The following is an 18,484-nucleotide window of genomic DNA, read 5'->3' as shown; positions in this document are numbered from 1 at the left end:
GTGCCTCTTTAAAAAAGGCTCAGTAAAGGCCACCTTAAGGGCGGCACTTTTCCTAGGGAAGTACAGGCCTAATAAGTCTTGCAGTTGACTGTGCAAGCAACAAGTTTTAGAGAAAAACTGCATTTTTTGAGAACACCTAACTTGATCTACATCAGACCAATTGTCGGCGTTTAGAAAGGGGAACCACCGGAATTTATCCCTCTAACAAAATGATGGCCTTGTTTCTCAAATTGGCCCCACATAGAATTTTAATTAAATAATATATGCAAGTGGGATATAAAAATATGTTTTTGGAAATGCTGATTTTTAAAAATTTCTAAAATCTTGTTCGAAGTCAAAGGTCACAACTGTTCTCTGCCAACTTCAGGAACTGCAAGCTAACGATGAAGGTGTCCTCTGCCCCAAGCTGCCAAAGGGATTGATCAATATTGGAGCATATGACAATAGGAATATAACAGATATAACACTATCCGTCTGCCAGTGGCGGAGGGTGGAGGTAGGCTGTTAACATCCGCCATAAATAGTGCACACTAAGCTTTGTCAGTCAGTATTTGTTTTTATTGAAATAAGAGTACAATTATTTACAGATGGTATTGGTTATTTTTTAAACTCTTATCTATTAATATTTTTAATTATAATTAATTACTATTAACTAATAATATTTTCACAACACCAACCACAAATATGTACATAAGTTTAATGTGCACTATTTATGGCGGATTCAGCCTATCTCCACCCTTTGCTACTACTCTCTGCACTGCACTGGAATATTGGATAAGTACACCAAAAAAATATTTTCTCATTCTGATTCTAGAGCAGTGGTTCTCATGTGCGGCCACCAGAGGATTTTGCTGCAGCCGCCAGCGCTTTACAGAATATTTCAAAAATTGATTTATAAAATTGGTTGAATACACATGACCTGTCTTAAATTTCTTTCCACGATCAAATGATCCATGTGTTTTTGTGATGAGATCATGTGTGAAATAGTCCGTTTCTGAGAATAAAGTCAATTCAAAGAATTGACAATAATTGCTTTATTAATATTGTCGATTTTTCCTACTACTGTATACTGTGAAAGATCATTCAGTGTAATGCACTTCATAAAAAACAAATATTGAATGAATAGTTGAACAGATGTAAACTTAGAAACAGACATTCGGCCCCGCATTGGAAAAAAGGAGTATTGAGGAATTTCCATTTGCATTAATTTTAAATAAATAGATATGTACTAAAATGTTCAAATGTCTTTTATTAAATGGACTTGTATATAAATAAATACTGTTGCGTAAATGACGTCTTATTCGTCCGTGAACGTAGTTTTCTTCAAACCACTGGGTTACATCAGCAGCTTCTGGTGGCAAATGAGACTTAATGGCATCAAATGCCTCAGGAATATTTTCTGTTGGTAAAAATGCCAATGAAAACAAATGGCGCAGTATCAGGCTAAATTCTTCGTCTGTGCCGTATCGAGGTGCCAAACCATTTGCTTAGATTCTTCTCCAAATACATTGTTCTAAGTGGAAGAAACATGCTTTATTTGATACTTCAGGAAATTCACTTTTCGATGCGTTGATTGCAGCCAATTCTAGATGTTAATATAATAGTCGGTGGCTTCAATAATATTTCATATTCTTGGTCAAAGTCAATTAAATCTTGAAACATCGCTTTTGCTGGTCATTAGCACGTACACCAACGGTAAACAATGGTAATTTTCAAAACCGACTGGTGCATGAATTGTATATAACTGATAAAATATGGTTGGGACAGTTTTAAACCTACCATCCACAATCCAATACTGGGCCCGTGATAGCCGCTGCACATTTAATTTTGTGAACAGCAAAATTTTATCGTCTCCTATTGTAGATTCTCTCACCAAAAATGTCATTTAACGTTTTACGTTGAGAAACTGGAATATCTATTTGATCCAGTGACTGAGGCTCTGTTGGTCGGTCTGCTTGTCGTATCCGTTTTATCACTTTGCGAAGAGCGTTTTTTGATGGCATGTACAGCTGAATCTGCTGAGAGGCAGTAACGTTGTTAGTTTGAATGATCTGATAAGGCAGATTATTTGTGTTCTTTGCGTGTACCTTGATTTGTTCAATAATTTGAGCAACAGCAGCGGCACTTGATTCCAGAGCGTGATTATGAGGCCTGAAGTTTTGAAGATGATGCTGCTCATTCAAATGTTTTGCAATTGCTCTGCCTTTACAATAATTTGATTTTCTTTTTTCACAACACCATTGTTTGTCCTTTCACCATTATATATCCCCCCACGTTGATTTTAACATTCCTTTTTTGAGGGAATAATTTCACAAATATCGTTCATTTTCACTAGATGGATAGATTGACACTGAAATGTATATATTATGCACTAAGTCAGAAAAAAGATTAAAAAAAAAAAAACAATATTTATATTAGAACTAAATGTAGATACATGAATACACAAATCAACTTATTGAGCTTATGTATAATACAGGGTGGATAATATTAACGAGTGGGTGATTTTTTTTAAACAACTTTGAAGTTAAACATAATTTTTTATTTTCTGATTTATTGATGTAATATAATATGTTATATTATTATATTCCTCTTAAAACTAGATATTGTATCATTGGTCCTATCAATCCATTTTGGACGATGATTGCGCTCTTGTGTAATATATAACTACAGCATTGCCTTTCGCATCCCAGCAATTACACACTGCTGGTTGAAAATTATCTTGTTGTCTCATTCCATAATTAATGATTGTTTTTTAATACATATTACTATTTACACTCAAGAAAAAGGGCCGCCTATTGGGATGTCGCTGGTTGAAAATTATTACTGTTTATATTTTTTTATTTTTCGGGATTCCGGCCATTCGGGATTTCGGCATTCGGGATTTCGCCCATTTCGGGATTTGGGCCTTCGGAATTTCGTCCGGCACCCGGGTAGCTAATGTACTTAGGATATCTTTATTGTTCATTTTGTTTCAAGTTTGTTTGAATTATTGACATATACATAAATTTTACATAATCAATGCAGTTTTTTGCTGGCAGCTATGGTAGTAGGTGGTAGGCTGATCTAGGTCTATTTCCATAATCATTCTTCAGGAACAAGATTAGGAGTTTTCACCTCTTCTGGTCATATTTCTTTGGACACTAAGCTTTTTTCAATTGTGGCAAGCTCTCTATATAAATCTAATGTGGTCATTTCGGTGGTAGCCGCGCATTCCCTCAAAAGCCAAGCAAAACTCGAAGGAAACGATGCGTCGAGTTCTTCTTCAAAATTCTTCTTCGCAAATACTTTTACCATTTTTGGATAGTGCCGCAGCCAATAGTTTTTGTAGCAAATGGGAAAATTAATCGCTTTAGAGCTAGATTTTTTTTTTGATGGTAATTTACAATTAGATTTTTTTAGCTTCAACTTGATATTTGAATTTCTGTGATATAGATTTTGTTTCATTAAGAAGTTTGAAATTTTTTCACTTTCCAAATGTTCTGTCCACTTTTCTGGCGTGCAATCTCTCACTTTAAAAAGTGTATCAGGGTCGACGGAGAGTACCCGGTTCAATATCTCTTGAAAAGACACTTTCAAACCAATATCGAGTATCACATCCGGATTAGACATACATATTACATCAGTAACCAATGTGTAATTAAACTTATACAACTCAGACTTCAACAACGCAGGGTTTAAAAAATTCATTATATTATACGAAGAAAAGTCCTCATTTAGCAAATCCTCCCGTATTTTTAAATCAGAATAAGGAGATTGCCACTCCAGTAATGTCTCTGCATAATTTAACATTGGATACATCGAGCATGTAAACGTTGGGAACTCCTTTTTAAGATCATTGTAGTCAGTCTGAATATCTTCAAGAAGGGATTTAATAACCAGAGATTCCTGCCGAGTGTGTGGATTATCTCTGTTGACGACTTTAGTTGTTGTCTTTTTATGGTGAAGGAATAAATCTGCATGGTCAACATTATTTGGATCCAAACGTACAATTGTAGGATAGTGGCATTGACTTACACAGATTTTGCGGTATTCGATGTATTGAACCCAATCTTTCCAGACAAAAATACGATTAAAACCAATTGAATCCTTGTTATCGTCAACCATATCTCTTCTTCTCTTATCAAGGTTCAGTATAGAATTTATATTTTCTACAGAAGATGATATTGTATTTTCAATTACACCATCCAAGCCAAAAATTATTTTTAACGCGATAATTATATACGACATGGCCATTCCTTCATAGTTAGGATATAAGTGTTTCGGAGTAAAACTACTAGTCCTTGGCAATGTCCTTTTTAATCTGATGACAATATTAAACAGTTCATTTGGTAATTGTAGCTCTTTAAGATACCTTTTAATTAATGAGTCCATATTTGGGCAACGTATTTTTTTGATTCTCAAGTGTTTTGCAATATTACCCGCCGCAGTACGAAGCGTTCTATGAGACATGGAGTTTGTGTTAAAGGATAATCTATCTCCGCGTTGTATACACATGTCGCTGGGGAAGAAATGATTATAAGACCTGTAAGATAGGTGGCTCTCCCTACACCATCTGAGCATATCGCCTAAATGTACGTCATCGTTATTTATGCGGAGTCCCAGAAACAAAAATACATACAGATTAAATACTGACAAATGGTTTGAACTTTCATAAGCACGATATCTTTCCCTTTTTAAGCAGTGGCAGTGTGAGCTGCACATTCCATTGGAAACGTGAAATTCGTAATCATCCCGAGTCATAGTTTTTGTGAGGTATTTTTTGGTTGGCTGATTGAATTCAAGCCTACAAGGTTTTTCAGCCTCCGGTGCTTTCAGATCTTCAAGCTGTTGTGACTCCATGTTGGTGTTTGTGGTTTGCGATGCTTTGAATTCTTGATACTCGTGGCGCACCAACGCCATCTGCAAATAAAATATTCCTCTTATTAATATTATAAACACAAATCCGACAATAATTAACACCGGAACTCTTTTTAAAAATTAAATTAGGTAAGTTATCAGTAGAAACCGGATTATATGCATTTGCATATTGACTGTAGAAAGGAAAAAGGGCGTAATCCATACAACTCAAATTTTACAGGAGGCACGGCACAAAAACGTTTTTGTTATGGTTTTGATAAATAATAATTTGGTTTTTATATACTGAATCTGATATTAATTGAAAGAAAAAAAAACAAGAAAAATGATGGTTAAGTCGTTTTCCCACGTCAATTCCTTCTTCTTTTTTTTTTTTTTAAATTGATAGCAAAATTTTGATAATAAATCGGCATTTGCAGCTTACATCCTTTGGACACAGTGTGTATTTAATCGAGTACAACGCTATTATGCAATGAAACCTATTTTGAAAAAACTGAGGGTTACGCCCTTTTTCCTGTTTATAGTCGATATGTAATTACATATTTAGTCCCATTCTAACCGGTTATTGCATATTATTTTACCTAAAATCTAGTAATGATGCATATTTTCGCTATATTTACAATATTAGATAGATAGATGGTGCAGAGGCTATGGCAGTTTGTCAATATTTAACGATTCTAGTTTAAAAAAAAAAAAACATAGCTGTGATTACTGTCCAACAAGAAGATTTTGGCCAAAACCCTAAGCCGCTGTCGTCAACTAAATAGGAAGACCTTGTTAGTTCAATGTTTTAACACATAGCCAAGAAGATCTTATCGTAGCACTCATTTTTCCCACACCTGCTAGTATTAAAAAGCTTGAAACTCAAGGTTTGGCGGCGTTGACTGAACCTATTCAGTTAATGAATAAAATCCGCCAAATGAAGTCTGCATTGCCAGAGGTATTCCCGCGTAAACTTAGAGAAAAGTTTGAAAACATTTTGAACAATAACCCAGGCTTTGAACCTTAGCGATAGTGCTCATAGAACGCGTCGAGCGGGCGAAGTCGGCGAATGCAGTGTTTATTCATAACCATAATCACACGTCTCTTCCCGCGCATTACCCTTCACCTATGTAATAAGCGGCCCAAGCAGCACAAAATAATTATTTTTACAGTGTCTCTCATAACAAAGCAATAAAAATATTATATTATTTCGGGGCTTGTCATTAATATTTACGACGACATTATTCAACCAGCGAAATATAGGACACGGAACAATGACTTCTCTGTAATTAAATAATTGCTTTTCGCCCGTCGAACGACGACGCCACGAGCAGCGTAATTTTGGTAGCCGTGTTCAATGAATGGACTTCTTTGTATTTTCATTAAATCGTATCGCCGAGAAGCGAAAAACGGTGACTCATGCGGCAGGCGGGGCGCAAGGCATCATTAAGTCCAGTGGGCGCTGGCGTATTTGATTACGTTGTATTTTTGATGATTTACGCGCCACTTGTAGAAATTTTGCGTGAGCGCCGCACTCGCTGCGTCAATGGGCTTTATGCCTTAGTGTCAAATTGATAGTTTTATTAATGGGACGGGTGAACTTTTGTCAGAAACAATAAGTGCTAACATAGCACCCAAATTCAAATACTACCAAGTTACCTCAGTGGATATGGAACGGTCCCTTTCCACTTATAAAAATATTTTGAGTGATGGAAGACATCTTAACATTTGGAACAGTACCTGATTGTAAATGTTTTTTTTTCCGACCATTTCCGATCCTAATAGGATCATATTGGCCTCCACAGAGTAGAGGTTTGTATTAACAGATTTTGTTTTGTATGAGAAATGGATGTCAGCTACTTGCTCAACCTATTAGGTCCATACCCTGACTCAAAAACAAATTGAAAAACAATGTATACTTGCCAGACCCAGGATTCGAACCTGAGAGCCACAGCGTGATAGTCCAACGCTTAAGCCGCGTGGCCACCGTGGGTGTTAGAATGAATTAGAATAGTAATGTTTACAGTAACAAAATGTTAAATAATTATCTGTTGTCTAATTATTGTTAGATACTTATTAATTGTATGCTGATTTTGAAAAAAAAAAACTGAAAATTAATATTTTTTGTTATTTAATGTTGCACATTTTGACACTTTTCATGTATATTTTCAGCTTTTTATATTGTATATAATCCGGTCTTGTGAACTACCTACCACCCAGTATCAAAACCGGCAACATATATTTTAGAAGAAATTTAACCCATTGGTGCACAAACACAAGAAATTCTCATGCTAGAACAAGTGGGTACTTGGTAATATTTTCTTTCACTCAGGGCATCTACTGAAAATTTCTGGTATTAAATGTGTTTAGAAATAAGTTCGCTACAGGGTGAATATATTAAGCCGGGTACTCATTAGTGAGCCGTAACTGTAACCGTTCCAGATACTGTAATATAATATGATGCTCTGGATACTCTGGATGCAAAATAACTATTTATTAGGCTCGCGATCTAATTATTTGGCGTCCATACTGATTACTGTATCTGCAACGGTCACAGTTATGGCTCGCTAATGAGCACCCGGCATTAGATAACAGGGATTCTTACCTACCAGTATAAAATATTTGATTTTAAAAATATCATACAAAAGAAATAGTACAGTATTTTAAATATTTTTTTAATTTTCTGTTTGTGGCATCTATTGATTGAATCTATACTCCAATATTTAATAAATACAGTTTTCACTGCACAGAATAAAATCATGTATTCATGTTTCCATGATGGAAAACACTTCCAACACTTTTCGGAACAAAAATCGTAACTTTTGAAATTTCGGAAAAAGTACGGCATTTGTCAATAATTTTCAGATATTTTATATGTTAACACTCCCCAATTGGGCCACACTACGAACAGCTAGCTCAAGACAAAACTGCACGGCCAAAAAGGAATTTTAATCAATATCGTCGTTGAAACTAGAAAATTGTGTAACTCCGTTTTAATCGAAAATTGACTTTGAATGCCATCTAGTGGCCGTTGATAATATCTATCCGTCTTGCAAATTTTGTAATTCCAGAAAAATTGTATCATTGTTAAATCATGGATGATTTCCCTCCAAAACCATACATTTGTATAGGAAACCATAATGTATTTTGTCTCTCCTGTAAAGTAGTGTTTTTGGAGTTACACAATTTCCTAGTTTCAACGACGATATGCATAATTTTAATTTTTGTTTTACTTAGTGGGCTTATTTGTTTGGTATAGATCCAGGACTGTAGTGGTAGGTAGTCTTAGTTTTATTTATATTTCGGCACAATTATTATTTTATCTCGTATAAAAAAAAATTCAATAGTTAGTAAAAATATCCCTTATAAATTACGTATATTTAGTTTGAGCAGTACTTAATTTAAATTTAGTTATTGTTTAATTAGACGTTTACAAAATTACTCTTTATTGGTACACTTATCTACCCGTCACTCTTAACATTTTGTTTCTCATAATTATTGTCGAGCAAGGTCTGCTCTGTTTTGCAAAAGGACGCTAACTGACCTGCCACGGAGTTTTCCTACAACTCTTGAACACAAGCCAACTTTCGAAGGAACTCCCGTGATCGGCCAAATCCGATCGGATGATCTTTTGATTTTGGCGAATCACAAGGTGGCATTCAGCGCCGGCGCGCGATGAATTTAGGATTACGTGACGCGCGGCAAAAATTACAATATTTGAATTTACAATAATTATAGGCAGTTCCTTCATTTAAACTTATAACTAGGGAGCGGATTTATATGCAACAAAAAACATGATGATATGCATGCACATATGCACTTAAAATCAGTAAAATACTAGAAGCACTAAAACCAAAGAAATATGCAGTTAAAAATTCACATTTTTATGGGAAAAAAATGTAAATACCCACTTCACCCAATATTACTGATAAAAAATCGAATAACAAATTAATAATCTCAATCAATATAATACAAAAACATAAAACACAAATAATCAATATAAAGTTAATCAATTACATTTTTAAAAATAGTTTGTTTACAAGTACAAATAATTGAATAAGAAATGATGTTAACTATACACAACTTTAAAAAACAAAAACGACACACTTAACTATTACTATTCCTAAATACTACATAATTATTTACTGTTTTTTTTTTCTACGAAAAAAAGAAACAATATTGTGCTCTGGCATTAAAATTTTCCGCATATCTGTCAGTATTTTGTTTATAAGCGGAAAACGACCTCTCAACGTCCACACAGGTGATTGCGCAAAATTTAAATAAAGGTGTCCGAGTTGACTTCACTTTTTCTGATAAATCCACAGCTCGGGGATTCCATTAAAAATGCAAGTGCATCTAAACTATCTACCCACCTAATTTAGTAATATTTCGACAAAATAATTTAAAAAAACTAAAATTATAAATGCAAAAGCCTTAAAATATGCATTTATTTATGAAATATGCACTAATGTCTCAAATATGCTCTAACATCTCAAATATGCATTTATATGCACAATAAAATTTTATTTTTGGATTCTGCATCTTTCAAAACGGATTTCTGTGCAAGTCTCATAGCTGTGCATACATACACCCTAACAAAACATGCACTAGCATATAAATCCGGCCCTACTTATAACTAACCATTTTATTTCTTAAACTATTGATTGCATACGTCATCTTTCATACTTTAATGTTACCTTAGTGTTTACTTTTGTTATCTTTGTCCGGCATGTTTTTTATTTATTTATTTTATTTTATTTGGGAAACCTCAGTCGACATTGCAAGTACATATTACAACATTTTACATAATATACAAGGACCAATAATGGGTTTCCACATTTATTATTACTTATATTAAATTAAAACAAAGTGAGAGAGAAGAAACAACTTTAAAATAAGTATATAATATAAGGTAGGTGTTTACGTGCGTGGGAGTAGGCTTTGGAATTTATTGCGGCAGTGTGAAGTTAATTTTGTATGTTGTTTTTGTGAATGTGTCAAATGTTAGGTGTAAAATGTCTGTATCGCTGAAAAGATTATTGTATGTAGTCATCATTCTGACGAATACAGCATTACTAGCGTAGTTAGTGTTGTGTTTAGGTATATGGAATAATTTTTGAGAGCGTGTGTGTTTCTGGGGTACATTTAAACATATGCCGGACTGCACTACTTCGATTGAGTCAATGGCGTTATATATGATTTGGTGTAGGAATTTAATGTCGTGGACAGTGCGTCGTGATTCCAGGGAGTTGATGTTGTAGTTATGTGTGCTGGTGGAATTATGTTGTGTTACTTGGGTTGGATGTGATGATTTGTGATATCTTAGGTACTTGATGAATCATTTTTGTACTTTTTCAAGTCTGATTTTTTGTGATTTATAGGTGGGTAACCAAATAGTAGAAGCGAACTCTAAGATGCTGCGTACGTAGGAGAAATAAAGTAGTTTTATGACGTGTGTGTTGGTGAATGGCTTACCTGTACGCAAAACAAAACCTAATGCTTTTGAGGATTTTTGTGCAATGTGATAAATATGAGCATTAAAGTTTAGTTTTATATCCAATAGGACGCCCAGGTCTCTGACTACCGGAGTGAATAGTATTGGCGCGGAGTTAATTTCATACTGAAATTGAATGAAATGAAAAACTGTACGGTTTCTTGTAAAATAAATAGATTGACACTTGGAAGCATTTAGAGTAAGGAGATTCCGGTCACAGTATGATATTAGGCGTTACTTTTACTTAGGTGTTACTTCCATACACAGACGAAGGACTTTACCTAAGAATAAAATATTAAGCAGTTGAGCAAGGAATCAGATTAGGTGTTTTATAAAGCCGTTTCTAGAGGTCAGGGTTACGTTTCGGCTTATAATTACTAAATGATTATTTAACACCGGGAGAAGCTGTAACTGTAACAATGATGTGTCATAGTTTTTTAAATCTTTGGGACATAATTGGTTTTTTATTTAGCACTAAACTTATAATTCTGAAGAAAAATTAATTTTTATTTATTGAACTTTGAAGTTCCCTATCTCACTTTAAATATTTTTTTTTCTTTTGTCTTTTAAATCATATCACTTTTTATTTATGTTCAAAAAATCAAATGATTTAAACACATACTGTTTGAGTTATTAATATTTGATTGTTGGCCTGACGATTGTCGGCGCTGTATCGTCCAGGATGGAGGATATTTTTGAAGGAGGCTAAGTCCAGTCAAGGGTTGTAGTGCCAATAATGATTATGATGAATAGTAAATGATGCCAAATGAGCATTTTGTATATAATAACTTGTTTTCTGGTAGAAACTGGACATATAATACATATACAACAAACATGGTCCATGTTGATAAGGAAGCAGTCAAGAGTACACGATGTAACAGAGGTTTAAGCAAATAAAATGGCAATGGGGTGGCATGTCACTCGGCGAGTGGACAACCACTGGACAAATGCCGTCATACGGTGGTACCCAAAGGGCACTAAACGACCGCAAGTATACCTTAAAACCCACTGGATAGTTGAACTTATTTAATTTGGTGAATGTACGTGTCAGGGAAGAACTAGGGACTGAGAAGAGTGGAGGGAGCTAGGGGAAGCCTTCATTCAGCTGTCAATCGATGATAATGACATTATCAACATACCTTACTTTTTGATCTTGTTCGGACTGATTTGTCTTTGGTCCGAATAGTTTCTTTTCTCACTCTTTTCGGCTTTTTGATACCATACAGATACTCCAGATCCCTAAAATCAATATTTCAAAAAATGTTACTTTCACAGGATTTTTTTAGGTACACGTTAAATGTACCGACACCATGCCAAGTGTTGAACTCTTGGAATACATTATCAGGATCACCGGCGATACAACTAAATGGGGGTTTCGGCCTCCTCCAGGAAACATGTCTATGCCCCTCTCTCTGCCACAAGCTCCCTCACCGCCTTAGTCAGAGGAATACTGTCTCTTTCACCACCGCAATCTTGGTCGGTGATCGGCAACCTACATACACCGAAGTGCCAAATATTTTTATATGTAGTGAAATCAAACTAGTCATATACTAAGAAAAAATATTTGACTCAAACTATAATATGCTACTATATGAGGCTATTTATCTACTATATGCAAACATGGCTTGTTCAAAAAACAATATTAAAAAAGAATCTATTTACATTTATTTTAATGTTTGTAACAAACAGTGGGGAAGGGTGGAGGCAGGCTGTTAACCGGATGGCTGCCAATGACGTCTTAAGACGCGAACTTTTCTGTCAACGGAACGCCGTTCATACAAAAATGACGTCTTTGGACGTCCCGCTTTAAATGGGATTTATGTAAACGTTTAACGTAAATCAATTATTTTAACCCTTTTACTCCCATTCGGCCAATATTTCGGCCCACCATACCTATGCGAAAACTCCATCTGGGCCGATCCATCGGCCGAAAGTTTGGAATCAAATTTATGATTTATTCCAAATTTTTTCCTGTCATATTTCGTCTCGTGTAGACAAAGCATTATATTCATTGTGTGTTGGGTGTGAGTAACATTTATTTTAGTGTCAGCTTTATTTATAATTATGTCATACCCTATTAACTCACAAGTAATAATTGCTCTGCTGTCGAACTTGAGACCAAAGAGGGTCATAAAAATAATAAAACATTACTTTTATGACACATTTTAATTTCTGATATTTCTTTTAGTTTTTTTATGATTCATATATCACATTACAAATTGAATTTTGTAATTTTTGAACTAACATTAAATATGTAGTATTTAGGAATAGTAATAGTTAAGTGTGTCGTTTTTGTTTTTTAAAGTTGTGTATAGTTAACATCATTTCTTATTCAATTATTTGTACTTGTAAACAAACTATTTTTAAAAATGTAATTGATTAACTTTATATTGATTATTTGTGTTTTATGTTTTTGTATTATATTGATTGAGATTATTAATTTGTTATTCGATTTTTTATCAGTAATATTGGGTGAAGTGGGTATTTACATTTTTTTCCCATAAAAATGTGAATTTTTAACTGCATATTTCTTTGGTTTTAGTGCTTCTAGTATTTTACTGATTTTAAGTGCATATGTGCATGCATATCATCATGTTTTTTGTTGCATATAAATCCGCTCCCTAGTTATAAGTTTAAATGAAGGAACTGCCTATAATTATTGTAAATTCAAATATTGTAATTTTTGCCGCGCGTTACGTAATCCTAAATTCATCGCGCGCCGGCGCTGAAGGCCACCTTGTGATTCGCCAAAATCAAAAGATCATCCGATCGGATTTGGCCGATCACGGGAGTTCCTTCAAAAGTTGGCTTGCGTTGAAGAGTTGTAGGAAAACTCCGTGGCAGGTCAGTTAGCGTCCTTTTGCAAAACAGAGCAGACCTTGCTCGACAATAATTATGAGAAACAAAATGTAAAGAGTGACGGGTAGATAAGTGTACCAATAAAGAGTAATTTTGTAAACGTCTAATTAAACAATAACTAAATTAAAATTAAGTACTGCTCGAACTAAATATACGTAATTTATAAGGGATATTTTTACTAACTATTGAACTTTTTTTTATACGACATAAAATAATAATGTGCCGAAATATAAATAAAACTAAGACTACCTACCACTACAGTCCTGGATCTATACCAAACAAATAAGCCCACTAAGTAAAACAAAAATTAAAATTATACATATTGAATTTTGTAATTTTTGAACTAACAATGGATGCCACTGTACTTTCGGTAAGATGGTGAAAAAAAACTTTTTTTTTGAAATTACTTCATTCCCATATCAGTTAGTTCTCGATACTGTATTCGATACCGAATTCTCTTGCGATTTCGTGAATTGAATAATATTCTTGAATACCTTGACACTATACGATTTTTTTTGATTACTTTATAAAAATTCTATTTCATAGAGAAATAATAATATGTTTATTTTTTTTTCTGTTACTACATAAGGATAGATTATATTATAAAATTTGATATATCAATTATAAATAAAAAAATGTTTTCACACTTGTTTTGTTGTTCAAACATAGTTTTATCCGTTCATTTCTAAATAAATATTGAAACATTATTTTTTTCTTCTGTTTTATTGATGTAAACTATCAATATTATTACTTATTATTGCTTTATACACCATTGAGAACACACAAAAAAAGTTTCAAATTTTTAAAACATGTGTAGAATTAGTTATTTAAAACAACTAAATCGACGATTTTTTGTCAAAAAACGCTTGGGAGTTTTCGCATATGCTAGGCTAAGTAAATCAGCTGGGAGTAAAAGAGTTAAACATACAAATATGTTGACCACACAACGACATAATATATTGGGAATATCGTCACATACCTACTCAGAATTGAAACAGAATTTGTTTTTACCGCTAGAAACGTAAATTGATTTTAATTTTTTATTTTTTCAATAAAATTCGCGGCATGCGAGGTACCGCCCATACATACACCTACCGGTAGTAAAAAGGTAAAGTATGTCAACCAGAATCGAATGGATGCGAATTTCGTGTCCCGCTCCGTACTGATGTTTTTTAGGTGTTAATTATATACATGAACAAACCTTCGTCGAAAACCTAACGTGAGACTCGGCAAAGAGATTTTCTTCCGCGAAAAGAAAGCAATCCTGTTCAGTCGGAGCCATTTAGCCCACAGCGTGAGGACAATATCTCCTAAGTTATTTTCCTTGGCACCGCATGAACAAATTTCTTCCACCAGCCCGACCAAGATCATATTATGAGCGTGCCATGTCGACCACATGTTTTCATCTGAAACTCAGTCATTTCATTTTCAAATACTTGACATTATTATATAGAAACAACCTTCATAACCCGAGGCACCGGCTTCTCCACCAAACCGGGTATTACGGGTTTGAATCCCAGTGAGGTGACGATACATCTGTGATTTTCTCAAGCGTGAGTGTTTCACTACTGTAACGGAAAAAATGAAACGAAAGAACACTCACTCTAAACTAAATGTTAGAAATTTTTTCCCTTGTGGTTTTATGGATTGATTTTTTAGACATTACATGTTATGGATGCAATAGTCCTGGGTCGTATAGTACTGACATAAAATTCATGTCTAAATAAACGGTTCTTGTCGGTTTACACTTTACATGAAGCCAGCAGCAAAAAAATTTTGAAAATAGCCGATATACTGGATTATTTGTTAGGTTTTCATTCTTGAATTCATGAATTTTGCCAAAATCAGATATGAAAATTGATGTTCATGATATTGAATCAAATACAATTGGAGACTGTATAGTATATTATACCTATGTCATCTCTTTCCGATAGAAAGCTCACGGCAAACTGTTCCACGGTGAAATTTTTTACGTACAATTTACATTTAACCGAAATAATGGAGGTAAATAATATTTAATAGGTAATAACTGATACTAACGTATTTATAAATAATAAAAGTCTGATTTTTTACCAAAATTGGATTGAAGTTTTACAAGATGTTACTTCTGAACCAAAATGTACTATAATTATAGTTCGGTTGGCAACACTGCGCTCATGACAGATGACAGCGAGCGGTGGCGGAGAACCAGTAAAAAGACCCAAAACAAGCATGTTGTTAGGTAGGTAATTACTATATTAGGTTAACTTACAGTTTTCCTTCTCGGTCTTCGGCCTTGTGATTTTGCTTTTGTTTAATAAACCCTGGCCGAATCCTATTTCTTCTCTCGTATATTCTAGGGTAGGTTGGGACTCAGCTGCCCTCATCCCACATTCCATGCAGTAAAGAAATCCATCTCGAAGTACCGCTCTGACGTCTCCGCATTGTGGACACGGTTCTTTCACGTTAACAAAGTCGCCGGAGTCCATTATTAATTAAATCGAATTCATTAGATTTAGTTACCGATTTTGTAAATATTTAAGGATGAGGAGCAAAATTTATCCAAATTTCAGTGGTATTCCTAGTTGTCGCAGCATTGCAAATGGTCAATATTTAATAAGAAGTCAACGTATTTGAATGTAATCTGTAATGTCAGTAAAACTAGGTTATGCGGCACACCTCACACGCTTGAAGTTTGAATAAGTATATAGTCTATGTTTGAAGTTTGAATATTTTTATTTAAATCCATAGACAATCTAACACCAGTCTGTCTATGGTTTTTTGCCAAATTGCCATAGATTACCAGCCAATAGTCTACGCTACGGGGTATAGACCAAAATACTACACTACTACGTAAAAAAACAGCAACAATTATATTATTATCTATGGAAACAATGTGTTCAAAATACAAAAATTTAATTTGTCTAGGTAGGTAGTCTTCCTTGGTGGCAACTTCATTATAAATATTTTAACATGAAATTGCATAGGTACCTACAAGGTAATTTCAAAAAAAATATCTAAAAATAAATAAAATAAACTAATTTATATTAATAAAAAAAGCTAATTTAAAAAAATAAATCATTTTATTACTATTTAACGAGTAAGAGCGAAACCACACTGGCGCTGCGTACGCGCTGTATCACGAGACTGCTGTATTCCGCTGCGAGTAGGAGTGAGTACGCAACAATTAATAGTGCGATCTCACTTCTGCTCGCATTCTGAATACAGCGGTTTCACGACGCAGCGCCCGTGTGGCTTCGCTCTAAAATGCTTGCGCATAATTATTGAAGATCTGTCTGATTCACTTTCGATAAGTAAATTAAATTACTAAAAATGATTTTTTATACGGGGTTAATTCGAATGGAAAGTCTTGGTCGCTTAAAGGATGGCGAAATTTAAATGTGGTCACGATCCTCAGCCATGAGTGCACGACCAAGAAGAGAATAATTAATGATAACTTCATACTGAAGAGTCACGTACGCCGTCTATACCTACTTTAAGTAGGTAGGTACCTATCTACAATTTTATTTTTATATTTTCAGTCCGATTTCAGCACCTAGCGGATTCATTTCTTTCAAACATATTTATGTACGTACTATATTTATTTAAAGCCCACAGTATTGTTCGTTAAAGGATCAACGGCATAACACACGTTTTCGTTGACAAGCTAAATGATAAATTGATTTTGGGTTCATTGGTATTTTTTCACCGATTGATAACATCGAAACAGCGCTATACAATACCAACCAACGGTTTCAAGGTTTGATATCATTTTGGTGCCGCCGAATTAATAGTATGTTGGTCAATCGTCACCATTATCATAAGGTCTCGAGCTTATGAGCCGAATACATAGCCTAAAATAATATATTATTAAGGTAACCAAGGAAGGGTTACATCTTTGAAACCTACCTAGGTACCTAGTAAAAAAGTGTTAAATAACCACGATTTTTTCAAAAATCTTATGACGTGTCTATGGGACGCAAGTCAGACAATAATTTTATTTATGTTTTTCGCGCGGAGTACCCCAAATAATTTATGTAGAGACGTGTAGTCCGTAAGCCAGGTTCGTTGGATTTCAAACAATATAACCACTAGGTATGTTTAATTTGACAACGCGGTACATAATTTGGACTCTTAATCTTTTTTTATTGTTAATATATTATAAAATTTAAGATTTAGCATTATTTTTTTTTATTTGGATTTATAAAAGAAAACGTACAACCTGTGTTGTTTTCACTGCTATATTATTGTACCTATATAAATGTAGGTACATGCAAATAACACACAATTTCAGGTTTATTGTAAGACATTACGATAATCACAACTTTTGACTTTAATTTGATGACAAAATTTGACAGTTCGACTTTTTTATGCGCCCATTGGTCAGTAGCAGAGGAATGATCTGGTTCGCTAATGGAGCGCCTGCGTTATATGTTTATAGAACATAATATTTTTTAATAGTGTTTGAGGCTTTCACGGTTGTTTTTTTTTAACGTTAGTAGATTTTTGGGTTTCCACCGTGTGTCCTTCTTCCTTCTTTAACTCTACGTTTTACACGAGATGATTTACACGGTGGAAACCTAAAAATCTACTACGATAATATTTAATAGGTATGTACTTTAGTGGCAGTTTCAAACATTTATTGTTTTTTTACTTTTGAGTTAGCTGGGCTAATGACATAATAATAGAATACCTACATAGATCAAGGTTTTCAGACGATCTACCGAAAAATACCACAATGCTTGCAGTATTGCTCGATAACCATTGATCACAAGTTTACAGTCGATCATTCAGCGAACGTGCAATATATTTTTTAAATACCTAGGCGAATGTAATAGGTACCTAAAATAATAATGGAAATCATTAAAATGAAAATTAAATACCTACCTACTTGCGTTATTTCACAGCATGGTTAATACGACTCGTTAATTTTATAATAATTGTGATCAATATTATTTTTATAATATAGGTAGGTACCTAATTAATTTAAGATATATATATTAAGATAAGATAAGCAAAAGAATATGGAAAAAATAACTAAAATAAATAAGTAAGTAGATAGTGATGTTATTAATTAATAAAGCAAGCTATTAAATAAATTGCTTGAAAGTAGAAATTTAATGAGTTTCTGTAATGTTTAAAAATGTAAGTATATAAACTCATAGAAAATTAACAGTAGCTAAAAACCGCAAGCTAATATTTTATTTTATTATTATTTGATTTAGACTCGGAATAAAATATTTTGTTCACTATAGTGTTGTGTTGCCGGCTTTTAATGAAACTAAAATGGCGGTACTAAATGAACTGGCTGCCATA

The 18,484-nt window shown here is 33.9% G+C and overlaps 1 long non-coding RNA gene across 1 annotated transcript; it reads right to left on the bottom strand.

Annotated features, from left to right (window-relative positions):
* Window positions 1-2,845: 2,845 nt before the first annotated feature.
* LOC147070607 (uncharacterized) lies at window positions 2,846-15,875 on the bottom strand. Its single transcript, XR_015070914.1, has 4 exons — window positions 15,441-15,875; window positions 14,391-14,595; window positions 11,470-11,569; window positions 2,846-4,899 (listed from the first exon to the last, which is right to left on the bottom strand). It is a non-coding gene; the product is annotated as an uncharacterized LOC147070607 (long non-coding RNA).
* Between the last annotated feature and the right edge of the window lie 2,609 nt (window positions 15,876-18,484).

The sequence above is a fragment of the Rhyacophila brunnea genome, unplaced genomic scaffold, assembly GCF_057557595.1.
Source record: "Rhyacophila brunnea isolate RB1 unplaced genomic scaffold, BYU_Rbru_1.0 scaffold_21, whole genome shotgun sequence".
Lineage (NCBI taxonomy): Eukaryota > Metazoa > Arthropoda > Insecta > Trichoptera > Rhyacophilidae > Rhyacophila > Rhyacophila brunnea.
This window is presented reverse-complemented; position numbering and strand designations above follow the sequence as displayed.